Source organism: Bombina bombina, unplaced genomic scaffold (assembly GCF_027579735.1).
Source record: "Bombina bombina isolate aBomBom1 unplaced genomic scaffold, aBomBom1.pri scaffold_1661, whole genome shotgun sequence".
Taxonomy (NCBI): domain Eukaryota; kingdom Metazoa; phylum Chordata; class Amphibia; order Anura; family Bombinatoridae; genus Bombina; species Bombina bombina.
In genome coordinates, this window is record NW_026511931.1 from 20,757 (window position 1) to 31,564 (window position 10,808).

The 10,808-nt window shown below is 47.9% G+C and overlaps 1 long non-coding RNA gene across 1 annotated transcript; it reads left to right on the top strand.

Moving 5' to 3' along the window:
• Positions 1–3,982: 3,982 nt before the first annotated feature.
• LOC128644017 (uncharacterized) lies at positions 3,983–8,125 on the top strand. Its single transcript, XR_008399908.1, has 2 exons — positions 3,983–4,298; positions 6,408–8,125. It is a non-coding gene; the product is annotated as an uncharacterized LOC128644017 (long non-coding RNA).
• Positions 8,126–10,808: the final 2,683 nt, after the last annotated feature.

The window sequence follows — 10,808 nt, forward strand, 5'->3', positions numbered from 1 at the left end:
ACAGCAGGTGACATCAGGCTACAGGTCACAGAGCTCACTGTCCTACTGAGTACAGCAAGTGACATCAGGCTACAGGTCACAGAGCTCACTGTCCTACTGAGTACAGCAGGTGACATCAGGCTACAGAGACAGAGCTCACTGTCCTACTGAGTACAGCAAGTGACATCAGGCTACAGGTCACAGAGCTCACTGTCCTACTGAGTACAGCAGGTGACATCAGGCTACAGAGACAGAGCTCACTGTCCTACTGAGTACAGTAGGTGACATCAGACTACAGAGACAGAGCTCACTGTCCTACTGAGTACAGCAGGTGACATCAGACTACAGAGACAGAGCTCACTGTCCTACTGAGTACAGCAGGTGACATCAGGCTACAGGTCACAGAGCTCACTGTCCTACTGAGTACAGCAAGTGACATCAGCTACAGTCACAGAGCTCACTGTCCTACTGAGTACAGCAGGTGACATCAGGCTACAGGTCACAGAGCTCACTGTCCTACTGAGTACAGCAGGTGACATCAGGCTACAGGTCACTGAGCTCACTGTCCTACTGAGTACAGCAGGTGACATCAGGCTACAGGTCACAGAGCTCACTGTCCTACTGAGTACAGCAAGTGACATCAGGCTACAGAGACAGAGCTCACTGTCCTACTGAGTACAGCAGGTGACATCAGGCTACAGAGACAGAGCTCACTGTCCTACTGAGTACAGCAGGTGACATCAGGCTACAGAGACAGAGCTCACTGTCCTACTGAGTACAGCAAGTGACATCAGGCTACAGGTCACAGAGCTCACTGTCCTACTGAGTACAGCAGGTGACATCAGGCTACAGGTCACAGAGCTCACTGTCCTACTGAGTACAGCAAGTGACATCAGGCACAGGACAGAGCTCACTGTCCTACTGAGTACAGCAGGTGACATCAGGCTACAGAGACAGAGCTCACTGTCCTACTGAGTACAGCAGGTGACATCAGACTACAGGTCACAGAGCTCACTGTCCTACTGAGTACAGCAGTGACATCAGGCTACAGGTCACAGAGCTCACTGTCCTACTGAGTACAGCAGGTGACATCAGCTACAGAGACAGAGCTCACTGTCCTACTGAGTACAGCAAGTGACATCAGCTACAGAGACAGAGCTCACTGTCCTACTGAGTACAGCAGGTGACATCAGGCTACAGAGACAGAGCTCACTGTCCTACTGAGTACAGCAAGTGACATCAGGCTACAGGTCACAGAGCTCACTGTCCTACTGAGTACAGCAGGTGACATCAGGCTACAGGTCACAGAGCTCACTGTCCTACTGAGTACAGCAGGTGACATCCAGCTACAGAGACAAAGGCTCACAGTCCTACTGAGTATCCGCAGGTGACATCAAGGGCTACAGGTCACAGAGCTCACTGGTCCTACTGAGTACAGCAAGTGACTTCCAGGCTCAGAGCGACAGCACAGCTCACTGTCCTACTGAGTACTGCAAGTGACTCAGGCTACAGAGTCCAGAGCTCACTGTCCTACTGAGTATACAGAGTACATCAGGCTACAGCGACAGAGCTCACTGTCCTACGAGACACAGCAGGTGACATCAGGCTACAGAGCACGAGCTCACTGATCCTACTGAGTACAGCCAGTGACTCAGGCTACGAGCACAGAGCTCACTGTTCCCTACTGAGTACAGCAGGTGACATCAGGACTACAGAGACAGAGCTCACTGTCCTACTGAGTACAAAAGGTGACATCAGACTACAGAGACAGAGCTCACTGTCCTACTGAGTACAGCAGGTGACATCAGGGCTACAGAGACAGAGCTCACTGTCCTACTGAGTACAGCAAGTGACATCAGGCTACAGAGGACAGAGCTCACTGCCTACTGAGTACCAGCAGGTTGACATTCAGGCCTACAGAGACAAGAGCTCACTGTCCTAGCCCCGAGTACAGCAAGTGGACATCAGACTACAGAGGCAGAGCTCACTGTCTCAATTGAAGTACAGAGGTGACATCAGGCTACAGAGACAGAGCTCACTGTCCTACTGAGTTACAAGCAGGGTGACATCAGGCTAACAGGTCACAGAGCTCACTTTCCCTACATGAGTTATACAAAAAAGCACGTGGAATCAGGCTTCAGAGACAGAGCTCACTGTCCTACTGAGTACACGCAGGTGACATCAGGCTACAGAGACAGAGCTCACTGTCCTACTGAGTACAGCAAGTGACATCAGGCTACAGAGACAGAGCTCACTGTCCTACTGAGTACAGCAGGTGACATCAGACTACAGAGACAGAGCTCACTGCCCTACTGAGTACAGCAAGTGACATCAGGCTACAGAGACAGAGCTCACTCTCCTACTGAGTACAGCAGGTGACATCAGACTACAGAGACAGAGCTCACTGCCCTACTGAGTACAGCAAGTGACATCAGGCTACAGAGACAGAGCTCACTCTCCTACTGAGTACAGCAGGTGACATCAGGCTACAGGTCACAGAGCTCACTGTCCTACTGAGTACAGCAGGTGACATCAGGCTACAGGTCACAAAGCTCACTGTCCTACTGAGTACAGCAGGTGACATCAGGCTACAGAGACAGAGCTCACTGTCCTACTGAGTACAGCAAGTGACATCAGGCTACAGAGACAGAGCTCACTGTCCTACTGAGTACAGCAAGTGACATCAGGCTACAGAGACAGAGCTCACTGTCCTACTGAGTACAGCAGGTGACATCAGACTACAGGTCACAGAGCTCACTGTCCTACTGAGTACAGCAAGTGACATCAGGCTACAGAGACAGAGCTCACTGTCCTACTGAGTACAGCAAGTGACATCAGGCTACAGAGACAGAGCTCACTGTCCTACTGAGTACAGCAAGTGACATCAGGCTACAGAGACAGAGCTCACTGTCCTACTGAGTACAGCAGGTGACATCAGACTACAGAGACAGAGCTCACTGCCCTACTGAGTACAGCAAGTGACATCAGGCTACAGAGACATGAGACTCACTGGTCCTACTGAGTACAGCAGGTGACATCAGACTACAGGTCACAGAGCTCACTGTCCTACTGAGTACAGCAGGTGACATCAGGCTACAGGTCACAGAGCTCACTCTCCTACTGAGTACAGCAAGTGACATCAGGCTACAGAGACAGAGCTCACTGTCCTACTGAGTACAGCAGGTGACATCAGGCTACAGGTCACAGAGCTCACTGTCCTACTGAGTACAGCAAGTGACATCAGACTACAGGTCACAGAGCTCACTGTCCTACTGAGTACAGCAGGTGACATCAGGCTACAGGTCACAGAGCTCACTGTCCTACTGAGTACAGCAAGTGACATCAGGCTACAGAGACAGAGCTCACTGTCCTACTGAGTACAGCAAGTGACATCAGGCTACAGAGACAGAGCTCACTGTCCTACTGAGTACAGCAAGTGACATCAGACTACAGGTCACAGAGCTCACTGTCCTACTGAGTACAGCAGGTGACATCAGGCTACAGATCACAGAGCTCACTGTCCTACTGAGTACAGCAGGTGACATCAGGCTACAGAGACAGAGCTCACTGTCCTACTGAGTACAGCAAGTGACATCAGGCTACAGAGACAGAGCTCACTGTCCTACTGAGTACAGCAGGTGACATCAGACTACAGGTCACAGAGCTCACTGTCCTACTGAGTACAGCAGGTGACATCAGGCTACAGGTCACAGAGCTCACTGTCCTACTGAGTACAGCAGGTGACATCAGGCTACAGGTCACAGAGCTCACTCTCCTACTGAGTACAGCAAGTGACATCAGGCTACAGAGACAGAGCTCACTGTCCTACTGAGTACAGCAGGTGACATCAGGCTACAGGTCACAGAGCTCACTGTCCTACTGAGTACAGCAGGTGACATCAGGCTACAGAGACAGAGCTCACTGTCCTACTGAGTACAGCAAGTGACATCAGGCTACAGAGACAGAGCTCACTGTCCTACTGAGTACAGCAAGTGACATCAGGCTACAGAGACAGAGCTCACTGTCCTACTGAGTACAGCAGGTGACATCAGGCTACAGGTCACAGATGTCTGAGCTTCCTCTAGAGTTGCTGGTGCTAAACAAATGCCCCTCATCAGTAACGTTCCCCCCTATATAGCACCCCTGCTGCTTCATCCCGCACTCACACTTCCTGTCTGTTCCCTTAGCTACGATACTACGAGAGCCGCACAGATACCGAATGTAAAGGGGTGATTGACCTGGCAGAAGTGGAGGCGGTTATTCCAGGCACCCCGAGTCTAGGTGCCCCCAAAACAGTGGATGAAAGAGCATTTTTTGATGTGAGTGTCTCACCCTGTGTGTTTGCCCTTCCCAGGCGCTTCCTTCCGTCAACTTCTAATTTCCCTTCTTAGTTTCTCTTCCTCTCCGTTGCATCTATCGGTGTTCGCTCTTAAGCCAATCTTCTTGCAGCCTTCACAGCTTTCTGTTTCCTTCTCATTTGCTACCTTTATGGTTGGGTCAGGCCTCACCTCTTCCCTTTCAGCAGATTTCTGTCCCATTCTTTTTTTTACCCTCCATCTTGTGTCCCTTTCATCACAATCTGGTCCCCTCCTCCCCACTGTTCCTCTTCACCATGTTTGTTCATCTTTAATCCTCTCTGTTCCTGCTTCATTCAGCTTTGCCCCCCACCCCACCATGACTCCTATACTACCCCGCTGCTATCCTCTCTGCTCTTGCTTCATTCAGCTTTGCCCCCCCACGCCCCTAGACTCCTATACTACCCCCGCTGCTATCCTCTCTGCTCCTGCTTCGTTCAGCTTTGCCCCCCTAGACCCCTATACTACCCCGCTGCTATCCTCTCTATTCCTGCTTCATTCAGCTTTGCCCCCCACCCCACCATGACTCCTATACTACCCCGCTGCTATCCTCTCTGCTCTTGCTTCGTTCAGCTTTGCCCCCCACGCCCCTAGACTCCTATACTACCCCGCTGCTATCCTCTCTATTCCTGCTTCATTCAGCTTTGCCCCCCACCCCACCATGACTCCTATACTACCCCGCTGCTATCCTCTCTGCTCTTGCTTCGTTCAGCTTTGCCCCCCACGCCCCTAGACTCCTATACTACCCCCGCTGCTATCCTCTCTGCTCCTGCTTCGTTCAGCTTTGCCCCCCTAGACCCCTATACTACCCCGCTGCTATCCTCTCTGTTCCTGCTTCATTCAGCTTTGCCCCCCACCCCCCTAGACTCCTATTCTACCCCGCTGCTATCCTCTCTGCTCCTGCTTCATTCAGCTTTGCCCCCCTAGACCCCTATACTACCCCCACTGCTATCCTCTCTGCTCCTCCTTCGTTCAGCTTTGCCCCCCACCCCCCCTAGACCCCTATACTACCCCCGCTGCTATCCTCTCTGCTCCTCCATTCAGCTTTGCCCCCCACCCCCCTAGACTCCTATACTACCCCCGCTGCTATCCTCTCTGCTCCTGCTTCGTTCAGCTTTGCCCCCCACCCCCCCCTAGACTGCTATACTACCCCCGCTGCTATCCTCTCTGCACCTCCTTCATTCAGCTTTGCCCCCCACCCCCCCCCTAGACCCCTATACTACCCTCGCTGCTATCCTCTCTGTTCCTGCTTCATTCAGCTTTGCCCCCCCCACCCCCCCTAGACCCCTATACTACCCCGCTGCTATCCTCTCTGCTCCTCCTTCGTTCAGCTTTGCCCCCCACCCCCCCTAGACCCCTATACTACCCCCGCTGCTATCCTCTCTGCTCCTGCTTCGTTCAGCTTTGCCCCCCACCCCCCCTAGACTGCTATACTACCCCCGCTGCTATCCTCTCTTCTCCTCCTTCATTCAGCTTTGCCCCCCTGGACCCCTATATTACCCCCGCCGCTATCCTCTCTTCTCCTCCTTCATTCAGCTTTGCCCCCCCTGGACCCCTATATTACCCCCGCTGCTATCCTCTCTGTTCCTCCTTCATTCAGCTTTGCCCCCCACCCCCCTAGACTCCTATACTACCCCGCTGCTATCCTCTCTTCTCCTCCTTCATTCAGCTTTGCCCCCCTGGACCCCTATATTACCCCCGCTGCTATCCTCTCTGCTCCTCCTTCATTCAGCTTTGCCCCCCTAGACCCCTATACTACCCCCAGCTGCTATCCTCTCTGTTCCTCCTTCATTCAGCTTTGCCCCCCACCCCCCTAGACTCCTATACTACCCCGCTGCTATCCTCTCTGCTCCTCCTTCGTTCAGCTTTGCCCCCCTGGACCCCTATACTACCCCCGCTGCTATCCTCTCTGCTCCTCCTTCGTTCATCTTTGCCCCCCACCCCCCTAGACTCCTATACTACCACCACCGCTATCCTGTCTGCTCTCTTTTTTTATGGCTATTTGTTTCACATGAAGTGTCAGCTCATTAATATCCTCTGACGTTTCTTTCTTATTCGTCTTATCTATTTCAGCTGAAGACGACGCGTAGAGTTTACAACTTTTGTGCTTCGGACCCTGTGCTGGCTCAACAGTGGATTGACCGCATCCAGAGCTGTTTGTCAGATGCGTGAGATCTCAGGGGTAATTAACCAAAATCTGCCAGAGCCTAGGCACTCCAACTCTGCACTCCACGACTGCTTTTTGCTTAAACCCCAATACCAGTGTTGAGAAGGGGAACCCATACATTTTGCAGCTAAAACTACAAAGTGTTCATGGCCTTCTAAATCATGCAGGGAAATGGAGCGACTTCCCCAGAATAATTGGGGTAAATGCTTCCCCAACAGGGCAGCTGAAAGAGGGAACCAGTAAAGTATGTGCAGTGCTTATGGTGCCTCCCAAGAAGTCATAAACCGCATTCCTCAATAAACCTGGTTACTCTAACAAGTGAGGTGTTTGCAAATGGAACCTATCAGCCAATAAGCTGTCGGCGCACTCGGCCTGTACTCACATTCTGACTGGCCAGAGATTTCATGGTTAAACGGTTGCTCCTGTCAGACACTCAAGGGAAGAAAATCAATGTCGGTCCATTGCAGATTAACTGACCAACCTGATGTAACAAAAGCGGGAAAAGCTGCTCAGATACAAGGGACGGCACCCGTGTCATTTTATTGATGAGATCTACGGTGTGGGGGGAGAGGATTGATGTCTTGCACCTTTTTAGTTATGTCTCAGGCCCCTAGCACATCTCTTAGAAAACAGGCAAAAACCACTAAATATTTTATTAGATTTCCAAATCATAGGATTTCCATTGTGAAGAAACATCACGGCCCCCCAATACTGACATGGGGAGCGCCTGTGTGTGCCCACTGTACTATAAATACTCAGCAGAATAACCCCTTATGCATTGTGGGCTGCATGTGGAGGAACGATCCGGGCACAGTGACTTGCATGATGTGGGTTGCACAGTTTGGGTATAGTAAAGCAGTGCTCTCCCTGGGGGGGACAGGAAACCTTTGGGTTGTTAACGGTATTTTAACTCTGTGATTATTGTACTTCATTTAATTATTATTATTATTATTGTATATTACTGTATATAGGGGAATGTCCTAGAACCATACAGGGCTGAGACAGAAAGACGAGATTGAGGGGATTTGTCAGCCCTTTCACCACCAGAGAGCGTTTGTAGGAATTGTTCTACATCAGGAATTCGCTAAAACTGCAGGATGAACTTGCTCGTACATAACCTTGTGAGCACAAGCCTCATATCTGTAGCTTTATTTTAGTTGCAGCCGTCACCAGGGCAGAATAATACTTAGGTCCTGTTTCATACTATGGTCCGTTTAATTTATCTAAATCTAGTGCAAGATTAGCTCTGTCGTCTGGTCTGTAAATACAAAGCACCAACCAACACCAGTTACTGTCTATTCCTATTACTGCGGAACATTTACTGTCCTGGCAGGGTCCTATCAACCCCGCAGTGATGTCTGTAAAAGAACAAGGGTCTCATGTCCTCTCTTGGGGTGAAAGGGTTTCTCACAGTTTCTTTCCTTCAGCACAGAGATGTTATTTCTCAGTCAGCGCAGCCGATCTTTGTACATTATGTTAATTCTCAGGTGAAAGCTTCCCGTCTTTGTAGAATATACCGTCTTTGTACATTGTGTCGACCATACAGTTTTCGGTTGTGCCTAGGTATATAAATACAGGAATATATCCAGAGAGAATAAAGACAAACTAACATCTTTATTAAGAAGTTGTCTCTGTGTCATCCTTTTCCTTAAACACCTTCTCTGGTGTCTTTAGTTGTGTGTATTTGTTAGCTGTATGTGTGTGTGTGTAGTGTGTGCTGATAGTAGGTTACTGTATAACTCATATTGTGTGTGTGTAGTGTGTAGTGTGTGCAGATAATAGGTTACTGTATAACTCACATTGTGTGTGTAGTGTGTGCAGATAGTAGGTTACTGTATAACTCACATTGTGTGTGTGTGTAGTGTGTGCAGATAGTAGGTTACTGTATAACTCACATTGTGTATGTGTGTAGTGTGTGCAGATAGTAGGTTACTGTATAACTCACATTGTGTGTGTGTGTAGTGTGTGCAGATAGTAGGTTACTGTATAACTCACATTGTGTGTGTGTGTAGTGTGTGCAGATAGTAGGTTACTGTATAACTCACATTGTGTTTGTGTGTAGTGTGTGCAGATAGTAGGTTACTGTATAACTCACATTGTGTGTGTAGTGTGTGCAGATAATAGGTTATGTATTACTCACACTGTGTGTGTGTGTGTGTGTGTAGTGTGTGCAGATAGTAGGTTACTGTATAACTCACATTGTGTGTGTGTGTATTGTGTGCAGATAGTAGTTTACTGTATAACTCACATTGTGTGTGTGTGTGTAGTGTGTGCAGATAATAGGTTACTTTATTACTCACACTGTGTGTGTGTAGTGTGTGCAGATAGAAGGTTACTATATAACTCACATTGTGTGTGTAGTGTGTGCAGATAGTAGGTTACTGTATAACTCACATTGTGTGTGTGTGTAGTGTGTGCAGATAGTAGGTTACTGTATAACTCACATTGTGTGTGTGTGTAGTGTGTGCAGATAGTAGGTTACTGTATAACTCACATTGTGTGTGTGTGTGTGTGTGTGTGTGTGTAGTGTGTGCAGATAATAGGTTACTGTATAACTCACATTGTGTGTGTGTGTGTGTGTGTGTGTGTGTAGTGTGTGCAGATAATAGGTTACTGTATAACTCACATTGTGTGTGTGTGTAGTGTGTGCAGATAGTAGGTTACTATATAACTCACATTGTGTGTGTGTAGTGTGTGCAGATAGTAGGTTACTGTATAACTCACATTGTGTGTGTGTGTAGTGTGTGCAGATAGTAGGTTACTGTATAACTCACATTGTGTGTGTATAGTGTGTGCAGATAGTAGGTTACTGTATAAATCACATTGTGTGTGTGTAGTGTGTGCAGATAGTAGATTACTGTATAACTCACATTGTGTGTGTGTGTAGTGTGTGCAGATAGTAGGTTACTGTATAACTCACATTGTGTGTGTGTAGTGTGTGCAGATAGTAGGTTACTGTATAACTCACATTGTGTGTGTATAGTGTGTGCAGATAGTAGGATACTGTATAACTCACATTGTGTGTGTGTGTGTGTGTGTGTGTGTGTAGTGTGTGCAGATAGTAGGTTACTGTATAACTCACATTGTGTGTGTATAGTGTGTGCAGATAGTAGGTTACTGTATAACTCACATTGTGTATGTGTGTAGTGTGTGCAGATAGTAGGTTACTGTATAACTCACATTGTGTATGTGTGTAGTGTGTGCAGATAGTAGGTTACTGTATAACTCACATTGTGTGTGTGTAGTGTGTGCAGATAGTAGGTTACTGTATAACTCACATTGTGTGTGTGCAGTGTGTGCAGATAGTAGGTTACTGTATAACTCACATTGTGTGTGTGTAGTGTGTGCAGATAGTAGGTTACTGTATAACTCACATTGTGTGTGTGTAGTGTGTGCAGATAGTAGGTTACTGTATAACTCACATTGTGTGTGTGTAGTGTGTGCAGATAGTAGGTTACTGTATAACTCACATTGTGTGTGTGTAGTGTGTGCAGATAGTAGGTTACTGTATAACTTACATTGTGTGTGTGTGTAGTGTGCAGATAGTAGGTTACTGTATAACTTACATTGTGTGTGTGTAGTGTGTGCAGATAGTAGGTTACTGTATAACTCACATTGTGTGTGTGTGTGTGTAGTGTGTGCAGATAGTAGGTTACTGTATAACTCACATTGTGTGTGTAGTGTGTGCAGATAGTAGGTTACTGTATAACTCACATTGTGTAGTGTGTGCAGATAGCAGGTTACTGTATAACTCACATTGTGTGTGTGTGTAGTGTGTGCAGATAGTAGGTTACTGTATAACTCACATTGTGTGTGTAGTGTGTGCAGATAGTAGGTTACTGTATAACTCACATTGTGTGTGTGTAGTGTGTGCAGATAGTAGGTTATTGTATAACTCACATTGTGTGTGTGTGTAGTGTGTGCAGATAGTAGGTTACTGTATAACTCACATTGTGTGTGTGTGTGGTGTGTGCAGATAGTAGGTTACTGTATAACTCACATTGTGTGAGTGTGTGTGTAGTGTGTGCAGATAGCAGGTTACGGTATAACTCACATTGTGTGTGTGTGTGTGTGTGTGCAGATAGTAGGTTACTGTATAACTCACATTGTATGTGTGTGTGTGTAGTGTGTGCAGATAGTAGGTTACTGTATAACTCACATTGTGTGTGTGTGTAGTGTGTGCAGATAGTAGGTTACTGTATAACTCACATTGTGTGTGTGTGTGTGTGTGTGTGTGTGTGTAGTGTGTGCAGATAGTAGGTTACTGTATAACTCACATTGTGTGTGTGTGTGTAGTGTGTGCAGAT